The sequence below is a fragment of the Bos grunniens genome, chromosome 26 (assembly GCF_055505025.1).
Source record: "Bos grunniens cultivar Pamir isolate PY7600 chromosome 26, Bosgru_T2T1.0, whole genome shotgun sequence".
Classification (NCBI taxonomy): domain Eukaryota; kingdom Metazoa; phylum Chordata; class Mammalia; order Artiodactyla; family Bovidae; genus Bos; species Bos grunniens.
The window spans coordinates 40,947,543-40,972,917 of record NC_141190.1 but is presented as its reverse complement, the minus strand read 5'-3'; the positions used below and the strand labels follow the sequence as shown (position 1 = coordinate 40,972,917).

The window sequence follows — 25,375 nt, the reverse complement described above, 5'->3', positions numbered from 1 at the left end:
TGCTTTATACGGAGAAGGCAATGGCAACCCACTCCAGTACTCTTGCCTGGAAAATCCCATGGATGGAGGAGCCTGGTAGGCTGCAGTCCGTGGGGTCGCTAAGAGTCGGACACGACTGAGCGACTTCGCTTTCACTCTTCACTTTCATGCATTGGAGAAGAAAATGGCAACCCACTCCAGTGTTCTTGCCTAGAGAATCCCAGGGACGGTGGGGCCTGGTGGGCTGCCGTCTATGGTGTCGCACAGAGTCGGACACGACTGGCGCGACTTAGCAGCAGCAGTTGCTTTATAATGCTTTATTACTGTCTACCGTATGGCAAAGTGAATCAGCTATATGTACAACCCTCTTTTTGGATATTTCCTTCCCATTCAAGTCACCACAGGGCATTGAGTAGGTTTCTGTGAGCTACACAGCAGGTTCTCATTATGTATCTATTCCACATCTAGTAGTGTTTAGATGTCAGTCGAAATGTCTCAGTTCATCCCACCCCTCCCCCATCCCTCTTTGTGTTCAACATTTTAAATAAAAGTTAAAAGGAGGATAGTATGGTGTGAATGGACTAGAGGTGCTCAAACTTAGCCTTCAAAGGGCCTCATGGTGAATATATTGGGTTTTCTGGTCTCTGTGGCCTCAGTTGTATCTTCTCAACTCTTGGAGCTGTGGTACAATGCTGCTGTAGTTCAGCCGAAGGTGATGTGTAATGAAGGAGTGTGGCTGTGTTCTAGTGCGATTTAGCTTCGGAAGCTAAAATTTGACTTCCATATCATTTTCAATTGTCATGAAATATTGTTCTATGGATCGTCCCCTCCAACTAAGTCAAAACGTTACAGTCATTCTCAGCTCGTGGGTTGTACAGAAGAAAGTAGTGGCTGGACTCAATTTGTGGATGTAGTTTGCTGTCCCCTACAGCAGCGTAAACAGTAGGATGCTTGGAGGGATTCTGACTACAGCAGATGACGGAGTCAAGATCCCCAAGGACCCTGAACTACTTGAGTGTGGACCAAATATACCATAAAGTGTGATGGGACTCATGGACTCAGCGTTCATTTGACAAGTGTTCATTGGATGTCTGCTGTGTGAGTCAGTGTTCTTGTTACTGGCAACACAATAGTAAACCATGTAGCTAAGGTCCTGCCCTCAGGAGCTTATTTATGCATGCGTGTGTGTGTGTGTGTGTGCGCTGAGGACAACTAGTGATCACAGTCAATCTTAAAGGAAATCAGTCCTGAATATACATTGGAAGGACTGATGCTGAAGCTGAAGCTCCAACACTTTGGCCACCTGATGCAAAGAACTGACTCATTGGAAGAGACCTTGGTGCTGGGAAAGATTGAAGGTGGGAGAAGGGGATAACAGAGGATGAGACGGTTGGATGGCATCACTGACTTGATGCACATGAATTTGAGCAAGCTCCTGGAGTTGGTGATGGACAGGGAAGCCTGGCGTGCTGCAGTCCATGGGGTTCCAAAGAGTCAGATGTTACTGAGCTACTGAACTGAACTGATCACAGATCAGCCTGGACTTGGATACTGTTTTACTTTTAGGTTTAGAGGACCAAACACACAAATACAGGACGATGGCTACATCTTGTCCGGAGTTTCTGTTGACTCAGTGTGAAATCAGTAGTGTGTTGTGGCAGAATTAAAGGTATAGAAGAACTAGAAGTAAAGTGTTTGAAGTCAAGACAGGATCTTCCAACTTTTCTCAGGCTAGTCAGGCCCTGCTTTGAATACTGGTGTAGACATGATGCAATCCCTTATCCAACAGCTATTTATTGAGGACTTATCTGTGCCAGGGGCTTCCCTGGTGGCTCAGCCAGTAAAGAACCTGCCTGCAATGCAGGAGACCCAGGTTCAATCCCTGCATGCAGAAGATCCCCTGGAGAAGGGAATGGCAACTCACTCCAGCATTCTTGCCTGGAGAATTCCATGGACAGAAGAGCCTGGTAGGCTACAGTCCATGGGGTTGCAAAAAGTTGAACATGACTGAATGACTAACACTTATATGTGTCAGACATGAGATTGAGCAATAATTTCTCAGGGATGCTGGAGAGAGTGAGGTGGGACTGGGCTAGAGGATTGTTAATGCCCCTCCCTTGATTAAGGGTGAGTGGTGCAGCTTTGAGGAAAAAGTGAATTCATAGAGAGCTGGAAAGACATATGGGTTCTGAAATGGTAAATAACTGCTGAAGGTATCCATGCTGTGCCTCTGTGATCAAGGCTGATAGAAGGGCAGAGCTGGGTCCTCCCACCAGGAGTATCTCAGGGCTAATGCTGGCAACAGGATATTGAGCTGAAAGATCCTGGGTCTACCAATTTTGCCAATTTCTATTTTCTGATGAGAACTTCATTGAGATAGCATAGAGTCTCAATTATCTGCTAATAAAATTATTTATTATTTAATATTATTATGTGATGATATATAATTTTATGCTGTGCTATGCTATGCTAAGTCACTTCAGTCGTGTCCGACTCTGTGTGACCCCATAGATAGCAGCCCACCAGGCTTCCCCGTCCCTGGGATTCTCCAGGCAAGAACACTGGAGTGGGTTGCCATTTCCTTCTCCAATGCATGAAAGTGAAAAGAGAAAGTGAAGTCGCTCAGTCGTGTCCGACTCTTAGCGACCCCACGGACTTCAGCCCACCAGGCTCCTCCGTCCATGGGATTTTCCGGGCAACAGTACTGGAGTGGGGTGCCATTGCCTTCTCCATATAATTTTATATTATTTAATAATTCGTATTTTTCATTTTCCCTATGTAGTGAAATAGACAATAGTGTTCATAATTGTGACTTTGAGGCATTAAATATTCCATTAAAGATATATAACTGAAAATAACAGGCTCACAGATATAGAAAACAAACAAGTGGGTGCCAGTGGGGAGAAGGAAGGGAGGAGAGGCAATATGGGGGTAGGGGTCTAGCAGGTACAAACTATCAGGTATAAAATAAGCTACAAAGATGCATTGAACAGAATGGGAATATAGCCAATAGTTTTATAATAACTACAAATGGACTACAGCCTTTAAAATTGTGAGTCACTATATTGTATACCATAATTTATATAATATTATACATTAACTATACTTTAATTAAACAAGTAAATATATTATTAAAGAGTAAATAGGGTAAAGATCATCTTGATATTAAATACTCGGTACTGTTTCAATTGTTTGATAAACACAACTCTTTATTGACCAGAATGTTTAATCACAGAGTACCCATTTAGTCTCCAACCAATTCAGGTCCACTTTGCATAGCTGTAGAAAAAAAGTTACTAGTAAATAAGAAGACAACCATTGCATGCCCTGGAAGATCTGAGACACAACATTTCCAAATTAAAAGTTTTCTGAAGGAACTGGTGGAGTGTAGGTGACTCTGGAATATCTTTCATTTGAAAAACCTATTTCATTAATTCTAAGATACGCTCCCCCACTCTGCTTTTTAACATTTTTGGAATTATAATGTATCTGGTCATCAGTGGCATCTTCAATCGTCATAATTGTCTTTCTTCCCTCCTTTTCCTTCTTTCTTTCCTTCTCCTCTTCTTCCATCCCTCCCTCCCTCTCTCTTTCTTCTTTCACATAAAAGTACATCTTTCAGTGCATAGCATTTTACATTCTTGCAACATTTTTAAGTGAAAGATTCTAACTTATCGGTGGTAACTTGGGGTGACTTGGGAGGTGAGGTCTGACGTCCATAGCTACCTTGTGCTGTGCTGTGCTTGGTTGCTCAGTCGTGTCCAACTCTTTGCAACCCATGGACTGCAGCCCACCAGGCTCCTTTGTCCAGGGGGATTCTCCAGGCAAGAATACTGGAGTGGGTTGCCAAGCCTTCTTCCATGGGACCTTCTCAACCCAGAGATTGAATCTACGTCTCCTGCATTGCAGGCAGATTCTTTACTGACTGAGCCACCAGGGAAGCCCCAAAGCTACCTTAAGTAATAATAATAATAATATTCCTTATCATGGAAAATTAATGTTTTATCTTGATTTTATGTAAAATGCAAATGAAAGCATCTTTATTTTTATTTATTTGTAGCAAACGCTTCAACTGAAAAGCAAAACAGTATGTTTGGTGTTGCAGATACAACTTTAAGAAAAGTATCTGTCCCAATCACAGCCAAATTGTTGACCCAGTGCTTCTAACATATTGGAAAATTGGTGGTGCCACCCTCAAAGAGAGGTAATTTTATTTCAAGTATGTCTTTGCATTTTATAATGAAATAGCCTCTAAATCCCTTTTTCTTCATCATCACACTTCCTTGCAATGCATAAAAGAGGCTAGATGCAAGTAATATATATATATATATATATATATATATATATATATATTTCAAGATGAAGTTTATTTTTTTGGTCAATTGCAAACCCAGGGACTCAGTGGACAAGAGTTCCCTGCTACTCTTTTCATCTAAATTGAGACCAGGAGACTTACTGATGTGCCTGAACTTGTTAGTAAGAAGATTATTCTGCACTTGGGCTAGAGGTAGAGACCTCATTTCCCATGTTAGATCTCTGGGAGTGAACAGTGTGGATGATATGACTGGCGATTTAAATGCTTTTGACACTTCTTTCTTCTGGTTTTCATTCTGGGTAGTTCTTTTCAGAGTTCAAAGACTCTCTCTTCCAGGACTAGAAACTTGGTGATATATGACTGTCTCTACGTTTGTCCTACTTTCTGCTTTTAACAGTAATCAAACCTCATTTCTCAATTTAACTTGGCTAAAAGGGCTTGGAGTCTAGCTTTCAGAGATTTCTTGTGATGTCAGGGAACACAACTGTGGGTTTCTTAGCCTTCACAATGGATAGAATAAAGAAGTTGACAGGCTTTGCTAGAAAAGATTCTTTTGTCTTTTCTTTATGTTTGAAGTCATTTTGTGCAATTTAATAATCATCTGCGTTCTCTTCTTCATCCTTGGCTTTGTGTAGGAGTAAATAGAAAATAAAAGTACACCCATGGACGGTTCTGCTAACTGTTCAGGCCACAACCATCCATCATTTTACGATACAGCACTTCACTGTCTAGTCTGGGGAAAATGGCAAAAATCTATATTTTTAATAGATTAAAAATCTATTAAATCAGTTTGTCAGTTCTTCTAGCTCTAATTTTGTTATTAGATAGTCCTGCACAATCACAAACACAGCAAAAATATGCAAGGAATTCGAATGGAGACCCGAGCATTGGTTTTGATATTATAGTTTTACTAAGCATCCAGGAAAAATTTTTTTTTTTGAACAGATGTTTGCTTAATACTTAAAAGAGATTTTGGGGATACCTGATTCTTTTTCTTTTCAAAACCCAAAGAGAACACTCTTGTTCACCCCTTTCCTAGAATCTTCAGGGTTACCCTAATCTGAGACTATCTCCAACCTGGGAAGCAGTGAGAAGTCAGCTCACAGACTTTTACTTCCATTACTGAAGGTCCTGCTCATGTATGTGGGCCCTCTCCTCCTAAAAACTTTCACTCAGAAAATATTTCATCTCTACTGGAAGCTGAAATGGCTTTTTTAGTAGGCAGAGAACCTTGGTCTTCCTCTCTCCGTTCCTTCCTCCCGCCTTCCCTTCCTTCTTTTCTCCTCTCCCTTTCTCCTTTCCTCCCTCCCCTTTTCTGTTTTAATTTGGCAGCTAATGGCTCAGCAATAAGATTATTTTATCTCAAGAACAACTTTTCCCACTATAATATATAGTTTATGAACTCTTTACTTAATTCTTATTCTTAAAATAAATGTTTTTCTTTTCATAAAAGTAATATTTATTGTAGAAATGGCCTTTAAAAACTCTAAAAGTATAATGAAGAAAAGAAAAAAATGTCATCCAAATTCCCACCCTAATGTTTGAGTGTGTTTTCATCTGGTGATTTTTCTCTGCAAAACAGGTTTTCTTTCTTTCCTTTTTTTTTTTTTTTTTTGCTTAGTGATATATTTTGTATTCACAATTCATTTAAAATATTAGGTCTTCCATATGCTATTAAAATGATTTATAAATGTAATTATTGACGGCTGCATACTATTCGACCCAATGTTGACCACATTGCCCCAGCCATTCCACTACTGTTAGCTTTCTAGGGTGAATCTAATTTTTCACTTTAGTTTATGAATGAATATAATGACCACCTCTGGGAATAAGTCATTGTCAGTATTTTACCTCTATCTCTTACCCTGTGCAGAAGTCTGAAAACTCTATGGTAAAGGTCTAGGTAGTTAATTTATAATTTCTTTACTTTCCCATTGCAAAACAAAAGCAGCCATGACAATATGCAGATACCTGGACATGGCTGGTTTCAATAAAACTTTATTTACTAAAATATGATTCAGCTCTTGAGCCTGTGGTTTGCCAACTCCTGCTCTAGTGTATACAATTTTAGGCTTACAAGTCTCAAAACTTTTTTTAGAATCAAGCATATAATTAATCACAAATCAATTGCACTATTCTCTTGCACTGCAGGCTTTAAAGTTAATATTTAGATCCAGCCCAGCTCACTGGCAACAGTCCATTGCCGGTCTCTAGGGCAGAGGAGCGGTTTGCTGACGGCAGCTCTCCTGGCAGGTCCAATGGGCCATCTCCCAGACTGGGAAGCCCGAGGGAAACCATCAGCTGGCCTGGTGCAACGACACTGTGACATTATTTACCCACATGTCAACTCTGTTTACAAAGTGACTCCAAAGGGCTTTGCCTCTGTTTGTACCTGCATTTGCCAGACCATCACTGGTTCTAGCCTCCAGCCAGCCAGGTTACAAGCCAGAAAAGCCAACTGAAAGGAAAAATGCAGTGAAACTAGTCTTCACAGGGCTCAATCCTCCCATACTTAGTGGCCAGATGCCACTTCCCTAAACCCAGCTCCTTTGAAAGTTTGAAATAGAACCAGCTGAATGTGAGAGTCACTGAAACACTCTCTTGGATCTGATCATTTCAAGCCTCTTTGTAGCTGTTGTGTAGAGTATGGCCTCAAAGGGAGAGGATTCTGGTATGTCTCTAGGCAGTGTCAAAAATACATATGTGTGTGCAGCATTGTGGGCGATTCTCTTGCTCTGGGAATATTCAAAAGGGAGGTCAAGGATAATGGTGTGTGTATATTTCCATGGAATCAAGAAGTGTATATAGCTGGCATTAAAACATCAATCAGCCTGCTTCCTTCCCTGAATCAACCCTAAATATGTACTAGCAGGTCTGATGCTGAAGCTTCATACTTTGGACTCCTGATGCAGAGCTGACTCATTGGAAAAGGCCCTGATGCTGGGAAACATTGAAGGCAGGAGTAGAAGGGGGAGACAGAAGATGATATGGGTGGATGGCATCACTGACTCAATGGACATGAGTTTGACCAAACACCGGTAGATAGTGAAGACCAGCCAAGCCTGGCAGTCCATGGGGTTGTACAACAGGATAACTTTTGTGTGACCACCCTCTCAGTTAAGGTCGAGTGCAATGTTTCCTTAAGCACATACTGAGTATGAGTAGTCTCTGAACACATACTGAAACTAAACCAACCATAATATTGAGTAAAAAGTCAGACTAGGCTTTCATATTGTAACTTGAGATGTGATTTTTTTTTTTTTAAGCCTGTATCAGGGTTGTCTCAAGTTCTCTGGCTGTGAACTCTAACTTCTTTATAATTTATTGCTAATTTGGGGGGTTATTATATTTTGTCTCAAAACTGATATTTGAGGGAGCAGTGTATAGAATCATGGCCCACCCACTCTAGGGTTTGCCAGCGACAGATTAGCTTCTTTATCCTTCAAGTCAGTGGAGGAATTTTAGAGCAGAGAGAAGACAAATGCCGGTAGAAAAATGTTAACTTAATAAAACGAACGAAGATCAGATTTCCCTCCCCCTGGCCGCCTCCCTCCTGGAATCTTTTGTTGACTTCTTGAAACTTCCTGTGATTTATGGGACCCCTTTCCTGTAGGCTGAATACCTTTTGATTAAGAAGTGAACCACAGTTCCAAAACCACAGGGACAGCTGTTGTTTGAATTAACCAGAATACTTACTGCCGTTGTTCACTTTATTGTGCAAAGACACCATCTTAGTGACAGCAGTCGCCCCCAGTGCAAGCAGGCACCCCATTGCCCTAGACCACGATTGAATCTCCCCCCCTTTTTTTTACTCCTTTTGATCAGCAGAGGTCTTGAAGGAAAGTCTTTGGATGTCATAAATGGATGGTGGGAGGGATGTGTGCTAAGTTGCTTCAGTCGTGTCTGACCCCCTGAGATCCCATGGACTGCAGCCTGCCAGGCTCCTCTGTCCATGGTGATTCTCCAGGCAAGAATACTGGAGTGGGTTGCCATGCCCTCCAGGGAATCTTTCTGACCCAGGGATGGAATCTGCATCTCATGTTCAACTCTGTGTGTCCTGGATTCCTTCTCACCCTAAAATGTTGGGTGTACTTAAGGCTCTGGGATCCTGTGAGTAACATCTCAATGACCCAGAACAGTGATTCTGGGGGAGGGGTAGGGGGGAGCTCTCTCCCTAGAGGGTGCTATCAGGGTCTGGAGTGGTGGTGGTGGAGGGGGTGGGTATTATGTAAAAGCAAAGCATGATGACTCCTGTTGGTCAGATGTTTGATGTAGTTAATAGCATGACAAGAGAGCATGGAATTTTCATTTGTCAAATGGGAAGCAGAGATGAAGATGAGAGGAAAAGCTCTCACGTGGATGATGATGGACCAGGTCAGACAAGGTGGGAAAAGAGATGGTTAGCTGTGACTGAGTGTCTCTGCCCTCGGCCTCACTTAGGTCTCTAATACGCCTTGAACTGCCAGGATGGGAGCCTTTCAGATGGGCTGAACAATCAGAAAGACTCTATACCTGTGGCGCCTGGGACGGGAGACAGACTTTCACTCAAGAAGGTGAGAAAGGCATTGTGTTATCACTGGGCTTAGAACGCAGACCTCAGCCACCAGGGACACGGGGCAGGCAGGTTTGATGAAGACGAAAGAGGTTGTCTGGAGCAGCGTTTAGCAAACTAAAGCCTGTGGGTTGATCTGGCCCACTGCCTGTTTTTGTAAATAAAATTTTATTGGAGCACAGCCATCCGTTCATTTACACATCATAGTCAACCGCTTCTGCTTTACAAGGGCAGGGCTGAGTTGTTGTGACAGAGACTATGTGTAATAGTCACTCAGTCGTGTCCGACTCTTTGCGACCCCATGGACTGTAGCCCACCAGGCTCCTCTGTCCACGGGATTCTCCAGGCAAGAATACTGGAGTGGGTGGCCATTCCCTTCTCTAGGAGATTTTCTCGACCCAGGGATTGAGATTCTTCACCATCTGAGCCACCAGGACAGAGACTATAATGACCTGCAAAACTGAAAATAGAACCTCCCTGGCCCTTTGAGGGAAAGACTTGCCATCTCCTGCTCCAGGGTGTGGGTCCCTCAGAGGAGGGTACCCCCAGCGGTCCTTAAGTGGGAAGACCAGGCCCAGCCAGAGAGGGATGAAAGCACTGTGTCCAGGGGCAGGTGGAACGAAAGAAGGAAGCACTAGGAACCTGCTGTCATGGCCGCTGCTTTTCACTCCTTTGAGTTCTTCCCCTGGAGCTTTCCTAGTTGTATGCTGTCCAGTGTCGCGGGCCAAGGGTGATGGTGGGCAAAGCCGTCCCTTGTCTCCCTATTGCTACTTGCGCCTCGTTGGTCAAGCAAAGTGGAATCCGGTTTGGTTACGTGCCCTGTGTTTAACTTGACCTTGGTGGAGTGTAGAGACATATGCTCGGGTGATTCATGTGCTGACGTCATCGTCCTATCCACAGAGAAGCAGAAGGGAAGGGCACACCTGAGTGAGGATGTCCTCTGCAGCTACCATCCAATCCGAGAGCCCCAATCAGGAGCCACATACGGGCTCTCACCTGCCCTGCCTTGTCGACAGCTGGAGGCCACCTTGGGGTGCCTGTCAGCTGCAGCCAGCATCCTGCAGAGAGGCAGGTTCACAGAGAATTGTGGCCTGGAGAGGGTGTTGCTCTATCTGTTGGAGCTGAGTGGAAGGCTTCTGGAATGTTCCTGGACCAGGTGTGCAGAGTGCTCAGAGACTCTCTTCCCATGATGCCAGCAGTGTGATCAGCTCAGAAGATGCACTTTCCTGGGGAGGGCTTTTGGGGGATGGTTACAGCACAGCCAGCAGAAGCGTGTTTGCCAAGCCCACCTCCTTTTCATTTATTTTCCCATCTCTTGACACTTGGCAAACCTCCGTGAGTGGGAGGCAGTCATTCTTCTCTTGCTCCCACAGCAGGTGAAGTCGCTTGCCACTCCTGTGCCAATGGCAATGAGTTTGCTGGGGGCTCCTCCTTCCTGACAAAGCCTTGGGGACCCGAGGGAGGTGGGTGAGGGTGTAATCCTGGTGTGAGTCTCCTGTTTATTCCTTTGGATTTTTCTAGTTACATTTAGAGTGCTTCAGGGTTGAGCTAGCCAACAGACATTTTCCAACCCAAAAGTCTGGGGGGAGGGGTATTTATTGGTAAAACTTAATTTTGCCAGTAGCCAGCCCTCCCAACTCCACAAAGTGTAAATTTGGTTTTCTGTAACACAGAGGCTGTGCTATCCATCCAGTCACAGGCAATTCCTTGAGATCGCCTTGTAAAGTCTGAGGCTGTATCATCATCTTTAGAGCGTCATCTTGCCTGCTTTCCTTCTGACAAATTCTCTTTGGGGAAACAGATGTTGTGGTCTTGAATTTTCTTTTTTTTGTGTGTGTGTGTTAGAATTCGCACGCTGCTCTGTGTAATCTATGTTATCTGGCTGCATTAAAAAAATACTTCTATTTATTTTGCGGCTCTGCTGGGTCTTGGTGGCTGCGTGGGCTTTTCTCTAGCTGTGACAAGTGGGGGCTACTCCCTAGTTGTGGTGAGCGGGCTTCTCACTGCAGTGGCTTCTCTTGTCACAGTGCACGGGCTCCAGGGCATGCAGGCTGCAGCAGCTGTGGCACGTGGGCTCAGGAGTCGCAGCTTCCACGCTCTAGAGCTCAGGTCAATGGTTGTGGTGCCCCAGCTTAGATGCTTCTGGGCTTCTGGGATCTTCCCAGATCAGGGCTTGAAACTGTGTCTCATGAATAGACAGGCAGATCTTTTTTTTTTTTTCCTTACCATTTAGCCACCAGGGAAGCCCTGGCTGCATTTTTAGCATGATTTTGCAGATGTTGTATTCTGGGATTCATTTTCAGACTGGTCTTTGGGCCATTTGGGGAATATATCAACCATCAGTGAGGCTCTGCTTGGTTCTGGCATGACTGACTCAATGCAGATCCTGCTACTCTGCTTCCCCCACTTCTTCCGTGGTGACTTTACCACGGAGAGCGCTCTTGGAGTAGAATATAGGCCCTCTGATCCAATAGGTCACAAACCAAGGCAAGTTCCTAGGACACAGGTCCAACCACTAGGGCAACGTGGTGGGATGGGGAGTTCCTTATGGCCTAAAGAGAAGCAACTCGTATTCTCTGAGATCCATCTTCTAACCATTAGAATTTAGAATGAGTTATATTTTTCTCATCTGCCAAATGGAGATGTGGGTGCCTCCCTGGCATATTCCACAAGATTTTGAGGCAATAAACTTTCTTGGAAAATACATTGGTGATGGAATAAACTAAAGGGAAACATGGGAAGACGCATAGAGAGTTTCATGGTAATGATAAAGGAAGTTAATTCCATGTGAGCCTCAGAGAAGGATCCATAAAGGGAGACATACGTCAAGAGCCAGATGCTGCTCTATCTGCGTGAGATTATCACTCCTTGAAATAAGTGGGCAATAGAGTTAAGCACAGTTGGGGCAGAACAGGTAACAGGTGCTCTTTGGTGCTTTTATTGTTTTGTTATGTGTGTAAGACTCTTCATCCAGAGCAAAATAAACATATATCCTGGTTATTTAATAACAAGGAAGAGGCCACACACTGAATCAGGGTGAAAAGACAAATAGACGGAGAACGAATCCTCTCCTTTGACAGGTGGCATGTACCAAGAGGGCGGGGTCCAGAAGGGTTCTAAGGGCAATAAGGAACTTTCCAAAATTGAGGTCTGAAGGCAAAGGTGTTGCTGGATGTAGAACCCAATCCTGGAGGTTGGGGGGACTGGCAAGCCCACCCTCAAAGGGATGGTGGACCTGACCATCCTGTGGGTGGGTGGTGGTCAGGTCTGCTGGGAGGAGGGGGAGTTCGAATGAACTTCAGATGGAGGGGGTTGTCAAATACAAGGGGGTCAGAGGGCACCTCCAAGTTAGGGCGTTATAGGTTACAGAGCAGAGTTCTTAGTTCCAGGAGTTGAGGTGAGTCAGGAGAAAATGGGGTGGAGCTGGGGAAAAAGGCAGCTGAAAAGAAGGTGGCTGCCACCTTGAGCCTCCGCCAGATTCCTGACCTCCTTTTATGAGCGAGCTGGGCAGGGAGCAAGGGTCACTGGGCACAGCCTTGGGGGCCGGGCTGAGCGGACCTGAGGTCTTGAGAAGCCCCTGGGTTTCTGTGTTTGCCTGAGCATCACCAGTGGTTGGTCTGAGAAAGGGCTGCCTTCTTTAGGGAACTTGTTTAAAAAATGGTTTGGTTGGATTCTTTTTTTCTCTGTGATTTGGAAGATTATGAAAAGATAGCCTTGTATACTTCCACACACCCCAAAGCCCATGCAAGTAGGGAATGGATGAAAACCCTACAAGACTGTCTTCTTTTTGCACTTATTTGTTAAGGAGTTGATAAAATCATTTCCACTCACAGATGGATCTCTATTTTTCTTTGGCCTTTTATTTCCTTCTGATGCAAATCTTTAGATCAGTTTATGCTGCGGGAATGAATTGTTTGAGAGCTTGGTAGGCATACAAGCTCCTTCAGATGTTTGCCCCCAACCTTTGTCTTTGGAGTAACTGGAAACAGTTTCTAGAGACTCATGGAGAGAAAAGACAAGTGGGAGCTTCCATCCCATTTAAATATACGGAGGCCGAGGCTCAGGGAGGGCTGTGTCTTGCCCCTTGCACACAGGGATATGGGGCACGTTTGAATTAGTTCTAACTGCTGTGGGGTTTTCCAGGCTGCACAGTGATAGGTGGAAAAGTTAACCAGAAACTTCTGAAGGGCAGAGAGCTATCCTCCATGAAGGATCATAGACCGAGAAAGGAGAGAGCTGCCCTGGCTATCGGAACCCAAATATTTACTGACTTTCATAGAAGGTGAAAATGGAAAGCAAGGCAGAGCCTCTGCATGACCTGATTAATAACCAACCAACTGAACCATCTCCAGATTACTTTGCCTCCCCTCAGAGGAAGGGATCTGAGAAGTCAGGTATTTAGATAACTTCTAATCCAGTCTGGGAGTAAAATCAGGATCAGATTAAGTTGCTGCTAACTTGATAATAAAGATGGGCAATAGTTAAGGATTAATAAAATAGATACTAAATCATACTCAAGGATCAGTCTTTCTTCAAAAGTTATTACAAATCACCTGGTGTTTTTGCTTAAAATACAGTTCATTTATTTTCTTTTCTTTTCTGAGTTTTAACACTGAAATAGAAAACAACAGCAGTTATTATACATAAACTGGTGGAAAATGCACAAATTTCAATTATGGTACGGGGTGGCAAAACTGCCCATCTTGCTCCACCACGTGTATTCTCAAACATTTGTTTCTTTATGTAAGAGTTTGTCAGGAGTAGCAGGCAAGCCAGAACACTCTCTTGTTCTATTTCCCATTCCTACTTTTTGGAAGTAGATTTCTGTCTGGAGTTTAACTTCTTGAGGCTCTGTAACAACATGTTCTTTTATGCTTTGGATCACTAAAAGGAGCCAGTAACAGTTCATTAAAAATGACATATTATTCTTTTTTACTTCAGAACAATGACTATAAAAAATTAGGGATGTAGATTGATTTACCTTCATGTAAAATAGCTTCCAAAGTTAGTGAAAGAAGCTGGCAGAGTATGTTTTAGATCACAGAAATGGATAATAATTTCTTGTATGATTAGATTCTGGTTTTGTGCATGCTCAGTCACTTCAGTCGTGTCTGACTCTTCATGACTCCATAGACATGGAGCCCATCACGCTTCTCTGTCCAAAGTAAGAATGTTGGAGTGGGTTGTCATTTCCTTCTCCAGGGAATCTTCCTTACCCAGGGATGGACCCGCATCTCACGTCTCCTGCATTGGCGGGTGAGTTCTTTACCACTCGTTCCACTTGGGAAGCCTAGATGCCAGTTTCTAGAAAGCTCTAATGTTTCCACCATAGCGAGGTACTCTGATTTTGATCCTCTAAAAACTGAGTTTGGGAATCTGTTCTTTGGAGTGTGAGTGTGGTAAGGAGGTGACAGAAGCCGTGGTCAGTTCTGCATGCTACTGCATGATGCTCAGGCGGAATTCAACACGGAATCCCCATCTCCACCTTCCAGCATCCATGCTCCTCCCGTGGCCTCAATGCTTAGATCACAGACCTGACGCGCTCTGCTCTGGGACCCATCCCCTACCCGTCACTCCCGAGTATGAGCTTACCTGTGCTTATTGTTTGGTTTTTATCATATGCCTGGCTTTTCACCTTTGAACATTATTTCCTCTTGCCATCCACGACCTCAGCTCCTTACTGGATTCTGAAAACCCTTTTACCTTGATACAATCCTAATTATTAATCTGACCCTCATATGAATTATGGTTCTATCAAAAGAATCCCCTGCTCCCCAGGCATGCCTTTGTGCCTGATGGGAGTGGGGCTTTGTTCTTATCCTCCTGTCTCTGCGGGTTGGATGGGGAGAGATGAACTCAGGCCAGATGGTGTGCACTGGGCTAGGGGCCGTCCTCTGAAGGTGCAGCAGTTAGTGGCTTTGAGAGCCATCACAGAGAGGTTAACCTATGAAACTGAACACCAGTCCCTTGGCTGGTTCCTTTTCCTTTCTGAGCTTCCCGTCCCTGCCACTGTCCAACCCTTAGGACTGGGAGCTATAGACCTTGACCAAGAGGTCAGCACACATGCAAACCCTCAGAGCCAGTCCCAGCCCTGTGTTTGGGTGCATGGGTGGTGGCGGAGGTGAGGTCCAGGTTCCAGTCTCAGGACCCCACTTCTCCAGGAGACACTTTCTGCCTTACTTCCCTGCTAGTGTACGGTTCCCATGGGAATAGTCATCCTACCTTTGACCTGAAATATTCAAATGATCCGTTCCCCTCTGCTTCCACACCTGCTTGAATGACTGATCTTCTCGGACAGACTCTCTGAAACAGAATTTGGATGTGGGCTAGTAACACACTGTGTCTGGTTGTTATTAATACAAGTGAACTCTAGTTTACATATAAACACAAAGTATTTTGTGCATGGTTTTAATATATACCGAACTTTCAAGAAATGCAATTAACTAATAAAATGAGAGGCAGTGGTACTTTGCTTTATTCAGAACTCTCCCAAGGGTTGTTCACCCTTTCTAAAAATCACATCATCCAAGGCTACACTGTCTATAGTATCTGAGGCCCCCAGAATGCACCCTGCATAAGTCTTTCATTCAGGCCAATTCATTGTATATTTATGAATATATTTGTTAACCTCTTATTTTTAGATGCTAAATATTAATATAAAGGAAGCCTACTAACAACAACTTCTCATAAATCCAAATATATTCATCATGTAAGCCAATGGTTACTCACTACATCTTGAGGGTAGAGGCACTCAGCGCTTACATATTGAAATACAGGTTACTTTGTTATAAATTACATAACTTTTGATCTCTCTTTATATTGTAGTTAGAGCATTACATTGATTTGATTCATTGAAACTGTGTGTGTGGTTATGTTATATAAGCAATGAAGTTTATTACAGGCCCACAAAGAGAATGTTATAAAGTATTCATTTTTCTAGTTGGGCTTCAACGTTTGTGTATTATTGGGATACAATTGCTTTACAGTATTGTGTCTCAGCTGTACAACAAAGTGAGTCAGCCGTATATATAAAAATATTCCCTCCTTCCTGGACCTCTGTCCTCCCACCCCCACCCCACCCCTTTGGGTCATCACAGAGCACCAAGCTGAGCTTCTTGCGCCATGCAGCAGCTTCCAGATGGCTATTCATTTTACACGTGGTAGTGCATATGTGTCGATCTCAGTCTCCCAGTCCCCCCCACTCCCCACTCCCTCGTGTCCACACGTCTGTTCTCTGTGTCTGACCTTGACATTTGCCTGGCCTTCCCCTGTCTGGCCTCTCAACTGTAGCGACCTGGCATCTGACTATCCCCTTGAAAGAAAGCCCTATTCTAAGTGAGACCTTTTGGAAACCCAGTGCCTTCAGTCTGATTTGAAACACACGCTTTCCTTCTATTTTTTTAAAAAATAAATTCTACATTTGAATCAGTTCTAATGAGGTGGATGAAACTGGAGCCTATTATACAGAGTGTAGTAAGCCAGAAGGAAAAACATAAATACAGTATACTAACGCATATATATGGAATTTAGAAAGATGGTAACAATAACCCGGTGTACGAGACAGCAAAAGAGACACTGATGTATAGAACAGTCTTATGGACTCTGTGGGAGAGGGAGAGGGTGGGAAGATTTGGGAGAAAGGCATTGAAACATGTAAAATATCATGTAAGAAACGAGTTGCCAGTCCAGGTTCGATGCACGATACTGGATGCTTGGGGCTAGTGCACTGGGACGACCCAGAGGGATGGTATGGGGAGGGAGGAGGGAGGAGGGTTCAGGATGGGGAACACATGTATACCTGTGGCGGATTCATTTTGATATTTGGCAAAACTAATACAATTATGTAAAGTTTAAAAACAAAATAAAATAAAATAAAAAAAAAAGAAAAAAAATTAAAAAAAAAATAAAATAAATTCTTTCCAATGGTGGTCCACTCTCGTAAGGTGGCTAATCATTGACTGTAGTCCCAAAAAAGTCTTGTGAAAATGTTATGCCCTATGTAACAGCAGGGTAACATAAAATAAAATCACATTTTATGAAACCAAGTAAATAAATAAAATAAATTCTTTTCAGAAGCATACTTTCCTCTACATAGCATTCCTGTGAAGTCTTTATAGAACTAGTCTTTATAGAACTGAAGTCTTTATAGAACTCTTTATAGAACTAGGCTGACCTTTGACCTTGGCATCCTGGGATGAGACGTGATCTCTCCCAGCCAATGGATAGGAACATGCCCCCCTCATTGGTCCTCTTGGTGGCCCCCCGGCTGGGGAGGTCAAGGGGGTCTGCCCTGCTTCTTGCCAAATTCCCGCATCTGCCAGACCTTCTGCTCACGTAACACTGTGGGAACTTGGAGACATCTCAGCACCTCTGACACCGGGGAGAATAATGGGGCCCTTGATCATTTGAAAAAGGCTGTAGATTATCTCTTGCCAAAATTACCTCGTGAGAGGCCACCCCCTAGAATACACTGTTCTCTCAGCCCTCTAAGTGCTGTGCCCTTTGACCTCACAGCCTAGTGGCAAAGTGCCACCGCTTGTCTCTTTCCACCCCAGCCCTGTTATGTTGCTGGGAGTCCTGGTCTCCCAAGAGGGGCAGAAGGACAGGGCTGAATAGAAGGAAGGATGGGGCTGGTGGAAGCCGGGGCCACGTCAGGGCCCCATCCTCGACGGGTGGCTCCAAGCCCTGTGTCCAGGGCACTTACGCCGAGTGGATGGTGAAAGCCCCTCTGTGCCTTTCGCCAGCCTGCCTTGCTTTTCTGACACAGAATCCGAGCATGAGGCAGCAGCTGTCACTTGTCAATTGCACTGAGACTCAATGTCCTTTCCAGTGGTGGCACGTCATGAGTTTATGTGCCCAGTTCACAGCTGGCATCTCTGAGTGTGAGTTCGGAGATGATACACTTGTTTGTTCGTTTTCTTACTCAACCAAGGTTTGTACAGAGCCTGTTCTGTGCCAAGGACTTTTCTAGCCTCTGGAGGTACTGTGGTGAGTAAAATCATCATTTTCTTCCCTGGAAGCTTTAAAAAGGTGAAAAAAAAAAAATAAAGCAAATGATTTAAAACATCGACCAACAATAAAAGGGGAAATATAGGAAGCCATGAAAGAAAAATAACAGGTGGCTTACTTAGACTGGGCCCCGGTGAAGAGGTGACATTTGGCCTGACATGTAGGGACTGGGCAGGGCCCAGGCAGGTCTGGATTGGAGGAGCATGCTGCACGCAGAGGGAACAGAATGTACAAAAGTGCGTGGTATGTCTGAGCTCGAGGAGAACCAGTGGGCCTGGCACGTGGCTTATCCAGGAGACAAGTGAGGTCAGCTGAGGTCAGAAATGTGGGTATAAGTCACATCATGCAAAGCCTTAGGGGAATTTAAATATGTCCCCACAAGCTCTTTGCTACTCATCCTTTCCAAACCTGAACACGAATTTCCCTCCCTCTAGCACAGTGTATCCTTAATGACTAGAATGTGGGGAAGGGATGGTGTATGATTCTCGAAATTAGGGCAGAAACACACACTGGGCTTCGTCCTCACTCTTACTTGGGTCATTTGCTCTAGCAGAAGCCAGTCAAGCAGCCCTAAGAGGTCCACGTGGCTGAGATCTCCTGCTAGCAGCCGTGGGGGGTGCCATCTCAGAAGCAGACCCTCCAGTCCCAGTCAAGTCCCCTCGGCATCTTGAGTAACCTTAGGAGACACTCTGAGCCAACACCTCCCAGCCAAGTCACTCCTGAATTCTTGACCGGCAGAAATTGCAATATAATAAAGATTTGTTGCAAGCTAATACATTTGGGGGTAGTTTGTTGTGCAGCTATTGATGATAGATATAGCTTAGTAGATCAGATTAAGGGACTTGACTTTTTGTAAGTGGAAAGAGAAGTCATTGAAGAGTTCTGAGCAGGACAATTGCATAATCAGATTTATTCTTTTAAAACAATCATTCTGGTTGCTGCATGAAGAATGGCTTGGAGATGACCAAAAGGAGGAGTGATAAACACTCCTGAGGCTGAAACAGTCAAAATGCATCTGGCAGCAAGTGTCTGAAGTTCCCAACCCAACCTAATTTAAATGATAAGGACATTTATTATCTTATTATTTAAGAAGCCCAGGTGCAGGGTGATGGTTGGGATATGTAATCATCAGCTCACCAGTATCATCAGGGCCCCCGCTCTTTTTGTCCCTGTTCTGCCTGTACTGGAGTGTTGGATTTGTCTCCATACTCACTTCTCTCATGGGAACAAGATGACTGTCAGGATTCTTGATGTCATGTCTAGAAATGACAAAGATCAGTTGAATCAAAGGCTATTTCTTTTTAAGTGTTGCTTAGGAATGTGGGAACCTTTCCCAGAAGTTCTCACATGTCGTTGATAGGAATTTCATCACAGGCTTCCAGCTAATCAATTACCAGCAAAGCCAGCATGGACCACCACGATTGATTCAGGCTACGCATGATGGTCCAAATCCCTGTGGACGGTGACTGCAGCCATGAAATTAAAAGGTGCTTGCTCCTTGGAAGCAAAGTTATGACAAACCTAGAGAGACTGTTAAAAAAGCAGAGACATTACTTTGCCTACAAAGGTCCATATAGTCAAAGCTAAGGTTTTTCCAGTAGTCATGAACGGATGTGAGAGCTGGACAATAAAAAAAGCTGAATGCCAAAGAATGATGCCTTTGAACTGTGGTGCTGGAGAAGACTCTTGAGAGTCCCTTGGACTGCAAGGAGGTCCAGCCAGTCAATCCTAAAGGAAATCAACCCTGAATATTCATTAGAAGGACTGATGCTAAAGCTGATGCTCCAATACTTTGGCCACCTAATGTGAAGAGCTGACTCATTGGAAGGACCTTGATGCTGGGAAAGATTGAAGGTAGGAGGAGAAGGGGGTGGTGGAGGATGAGATGGTTGGGTGGCATCACCAACTCAATGGACATGAGTTTGAACCAACTCTGTGAGATGGTGGGGGACAAGGAAGCCTGGCGTGCTGCAGTCCACGGGGTCCCAAAGAGTCAGACATGACTGAGCGACTGAACAGCAACACATGAAGGTGACCTGGAGTAGGAGTGTAGCAGGGAGATGGAAAGAAGCAGATGGATCTGAAATCTATTCTGTAGACACCAGGAGAGAGAAAATAATTGTGCCTGGCCCTGAGGTTTTTGGCATGAGCAATCGGGAGTATAGAAGCACCATTTTCTAGGAGAAGCAGCCTAGAGAAGGCAGCTCTCTGTTGAATAAGGGAAATAAAGAGTTTGTTACTTCTATGGGCAGGGCTCAGCAGGCTCGTCATATCCTCAAGGAGACTACTTTTGCTTCCAAGATGGATTCATTGTTGTGTTGTCGCTAAGTTGTGTCCAACTCTTTTGCGATCCCATAGACTGTAGCCCACCAGGCTTCTCTGTCCATGGGATTTCCCAGGCAAGAACACAGGAGTGGGTTGCCATTTCCTTCTCCAGGGGATCTTCTCAACCCAGGTATTAAACCCCCCATCTCCTGCATTCGCAGGCAGATTCTTTACCACTAAGCCACTTGGGAAATGCTAAAGATGGATTCACCAAGGATTAATGTCTAGCACCATAGCAGACTGGTTCAAGGACTACATTCAGTGAGAGAGGGCTTTCTAACTAAACCACAGAGGCTACAGCGATTTCTTTTTACTACTAAGGTTTGCTTTAATGATCATTGTTAAAGACATTAATTGATACTCTAAATGGTAACATGGGCTTCAATGGTGTCTTTGGATCATTTTCTCTGCAGTGGACACTTTCATTAGTTCTCTTGGCAGCCAGATGCATTACCTTACAACTTTCATGAATAATAATGTCATGAGCATTTGCCTCTAGGTTGTACTTACTATTTTTAAAGCTCTTTGCCACATTAATGGATTGTTCCATAAATGTACAAAAGTTCTAGAAAAGAAACATTTTTATCACATTTTCATACCCTGCATGTGGGCTCAGTTGCTAAGTCATGTCTGACTCTTTGCGACCCCACAGACTGCAGCCAACCAGGCTCTTCTGTCCATGAGATTTTCTAAGCAAGAATTCTGGAGTGGGTTGCCATTTCCTTCTCCATGGAATCTTACTGATGCAAAGATTGAATAAACATGCATCTCCTGCATTGCAGGTGGATTCTTTATCACTGAGCCACCAGGGAAGCCTTTTCCCTATCCTGTATTAGTTGAAATACAGTTAAGACCAAACTCTTTGTGACAAGTGAGTTTGACAAATATCTCTGGACTCTCTCTTGTTCCAGGCACTGTCCTAGGTGCTGAGAGGGCAATTATGATAGGTGCTCAGTCAATACAGTTCACTGTTGAATGAATAGACTTTGATGTAGTTAGTCAAGGAAGAGATAAGAGGAGCCTACAAACCATGAAAAGCTGGCATTTTTTTTTTTCTCTTAGGCAGAGTTTCCTCTTTCTAGAAATGATGGCAAAAGCATCACCCTAGCCCATGAGTCTTCGGATTTTTAAAGAAACTGCTAGAGCTGAAATCTGGTTGGATCTTACTGGGTGCATGTCATGCTTCTGGGTAGGACTGAAACATGGTCTCTACAAAAATACAGAACCTTTAAAACAATTTAAGATTTGGGTTCCTAAGGAGGAATTCCTAAACCCTAAACATAAATTATAGTGACATTGAATTTGCTTGTCTGGAAGTTCCATCTTAGGTCTGAAGATCAAATATACTCTCCCAATCTTTTTTAAAAAATCAAGTTAAACTATAATTTATTTATTATATTTGAAATTAATTTGTTTATATATTTGTTTTTATTTTTATTATCTTTTTCCTATTGAGAGACTAGCACTTAGAATAGTGCCTAGCACAGACAATGGAATTAAATATTTATTGTATGAATGAATGAATCTTCTCTCCTGCTTGAAGTTTTTCTGATTATTTATCTCTCTTTTCCCTGTATTCCAGGCTTCCCAGGTGGTGATAGTGGTAAAGAACACACCTGACAATGCAGGAGATGCAAGAGACATGGATTTGATCCCTGGGTTGGGAAGATCCACTAGATTAGGAAGTGATAACTCCCTCCAGTATTCTTGCATGGGAAATTCTGGGGACAGAGGAGCCTGGCAGGCTACAGTTCCTAGGGTCCCAAAGAATCAGACACAACAGAGCAACTGAGCACTCCCTGTTTGCAATTACCCTTCATATTATAGAGTACATTTTTGTTGTTCAGAACTTGACTTTAAAATTGGCAGTTTAAATTAATACCTGACTATAAGATCCCTGAGGCCAAGGACCAAGTCTCGTATTGATACTTCTCAGAAAGCCAGCCTCCCAAGCTGAGAGTCCATAGATACTGGTTGGTCACCCGGTCAAGGTGTGAGGCAGGTGTAATTCAGGATAACCCTTCCTTTACCCATCAAGTTCCCACTAGCAGCAGAGACCCGGGGCTCACGATGAGTTGCAAGTCTAGTTTTCAAGAGAAAACTCACCAGTATCGGGAGGTTAATTTGCTCCCGGGCAGAGGCACTGAGCTCTGCAGCTTTGTGGCTTTGTGTGAGACTGAATAGTGTCATAAAATTGTCGGTTGTGTATGTGGCTTGGAACTGAAATCTGCTGCCAGTTCACACCCTCAGGAAATGCATAACAGAGTTAGACTTGGGTATTTTTAAGAAAAACCAACAACTAAAAAAAGATGCAAGAAACATTAAGTTATAACATGTGCTCTCCACCCATTAAAGATGAGAAGAGACACTGTGACAAAGAAATTACAGGGTGGACACAGTTGGAGTCAGGAAGTAAGGACAGATTTTATCATGGAAGAATTCTGGTTGCTTTGCTCTTGAAGTTGTGTGAGAAGAATCAGAAGAAATGTGACTAAAATTAGGAAGATGCTTTTGTTACTAAATATCTCTGGGGCTATTTGGCTCACTCTTCCTGAGTTCAGTAAAGACAGAGCTCACATTGTCTCCAAGGAGACATTGAGTTCATCTGTATTTGCCATTGATGAGTGGTCCAGGGTGCAGAATGGTTTCCAATAGCTGGATTGTCAGCAAACTGGCAAGGTCAAAACGTGGTTTTGGGGTCCCTTGGATCTCACTTTTTTAGACAGACACCCTTTGCGTCAGGAGCCAGGATGGATTTTACAATTACTCTGGCTATCTTGGGACAGTTCATTTACTTTTTGACATGGATGCTCAGAAAACTGTCAGAATGGCTTCTGAGGTGTCATTAAGTGGTTTCAACTCATTTCAGACTTTCAGGAAAGTTGCAAAAAAAAAAACCCAATAGAGTGAGTTTCTATATATCCCTCATCCAGTTTCTCCTAACATTAGCATTAAGTGAACTGTTAGTCACTCAATCATGTCTAACTCTTTTATGACCCCATGGACTGTAGCCCACCAGGCTCCTCTGTCCATGGAACTCTCCAGGCAAGAATACTGGAGTGGGCAGCCATTCCCTTCTCCAGGGGATCTTCCTGATCCAGAGATTGAAGCCAGGTCTCCTGCATTGCAGGTAGATTCTTTGCCATCTGAGCCACTAGCTCTGCTGGCTTTATCCATCATCTTTTCCCTTGTAGTTAATACATGTCTTGGGGGAGATACTATGAGACTAAGCAAATTCTGTTTCTCCTCCTACTTTCACCCTCCAACTTTAGCATTCATGAGTCTCTTGTCTGCAACAATTATTACTGTGGAGTGTGCCTTTTATTACCACGATGTTTTCTATTTCCCTTTGTCCTTCTACACTTATTCATTGGAATTTTATTCTAAGAAAAAGCAGTCTTTTCTCCCCTAATCAGCTGAGTAATAAGTTATCATGGACCCGAATTATTTATTTTATTCAAGAGTTATAATCCAATGCTGTTATTATTGGGTTTCCCCAGTGGCTCAGACAGTAAAGAATCTGCCTGCAATGCAGGAGATCTGAGTTTGGTCCCTGGGATGGGAAGATTCCCTTTGTGCATCAGAGTGTTTCAGCTTAGGCCGTTAAGAACTCCCCTGATCTGGCTTTTCTGTTCCATCAACAAGCCCTTATCATTTTTGAGCATTCCTATATTTTCTGGCAGCAGAAGATGTTCCCGGCTGCTCCAGCCCTATCATCCCTGGGTAACTGGGAGTGACTACAGAGTCATCATTCTGGCCTTGAATTCATATGCAATTTAGATATCCAATTAGAAATCATGAATGATCAAGAAACTTGATGGCCTATCATATGGCACCTGAAATCTGTCAAGGTGTCCCAAAGATATTCCTAATAAAGAGTGCTAAATCCTGGTTGTGGGCTTCCCCGGTGGCTCAGACTATAAAGAAACCACCTGCAATGTGGGAGACCTGGGTTTGATCCCTGGGTTGGGAAGATCCCCTGGAGGAGGGCGTGGCAACCCACTCCAGTGTTCTTGCCTGGAGAATCGCATGGACAAAGGTGGGCTACAGTCCAAGGGGTCACAAAGAGTCAGACCTGACTGAGCAACTAAGCACAGCAAACCTTGAATGCAGTAGGAAGGGTGGAGGTGTATTCACATCACAGATGAAGCGGGGAGCTTGTGGCATCGGGAGACTTGGTTTAGGGGCACCTCTGCCACCCCATCTATGTCCCCACACGTATCACATCCACACAAGGACCAAGTCTGACAGGTGTACTCCTCACAGATTTCCTGTGCGTATTAAATGAGCCATGCACGAAAATGTTTATGAACTGCAAAATGTTATAAAAATGTGAGGTGTTAGTGTTATTGCTTCTATAAACACTTATTCATCACAATCGTGGTGGAACTAGAATAAACCTGAAAGATCATCCTGTCCAACACCTGTGTTTTACAGCCATAGAAACAGAGCTCGGGTAAGTGATTTGTCCAAGGCTCCAGGGTGGTAGAATTGAGGCTGAAACCCAGGTCCTCTAACCCCTCATTGCGTGTTCTCTCCATTACAGCATCTGCTATGTAAACAATTTTTTCATCACCCAAACTGGGAGGAGCTACCATGCTTTTTTTCTTTTTAATACCTCCTTCTAAAATAGAATTCAAGTAGACTAGAGAAACAGAGTGCCAGTCTTACTTTGGGGACTGTTGTTACTTTAAAATTGTCTCATCTTTATTTTCATCCTTTATTCTTGGCTCTTTAGTTAGGGCAGGGCCAGTTCTTTTCTGTAGGAAACAGTACAAGATAAGCTATCTCCATTCTCAGAAAACTACTATCTGAACCTGGTTCTGGGAAGCGATTCCAGTTCTTCTGCTGAAAAAGACTCCTACACACTGTGGCAATGACTAAGTGATGCCAGACATCTGAATATTTAGAAGCACATAGATGATTGTCTACACGTTTTCTCTGTGTTTAGCCTAGATGTTTGGAATCATGGAGACAAAGTCTCTGTGTCTAGAATGTCAGGGAAGAAAAGGTTTTATTTTTAAAATTATATATATTCTCAGAGTATCTCAGAACAGGGCTTTATGTATTTTTGTCTTTCCTGGAATATTTGTTGAGCGGGAACTTGGAACTTCAGAAATGTATGCTCCACAAAGTCCCAATTCTTTAAAAACTTCCTGTTAAAATCAATAGCAGACACTTGTAATTTGGTGCCC

The 25,375-nt window shown here is 43.6% G+C and overlaps 1 long non-coding RNA gene across 3 annotated transcripts in view; it reads left to right on the top strand.

Annotated features, from left to right (window-relative positions):
• Positions 1 to 13,882: 13,882 nt before the first annotated feature.
• Positions 13,883 to 25,375, top strand: part of LOC147344443 (uncharacterized) — a 217,775-nt gene continuing 206,282 nt past the window's right edge. For all 3 annotated transcript variants that reach the window (XR_015155564.1, XR_015155566.1, XR_015155565.1), the window contains exon 1: positions 13,883 to 14,102. This is a non-coding gene — a long non-coding RNA (uncharacterized LOC147344443). The remainder of the gene's footprint in view (positions 14,103 to 25,375) is intronic.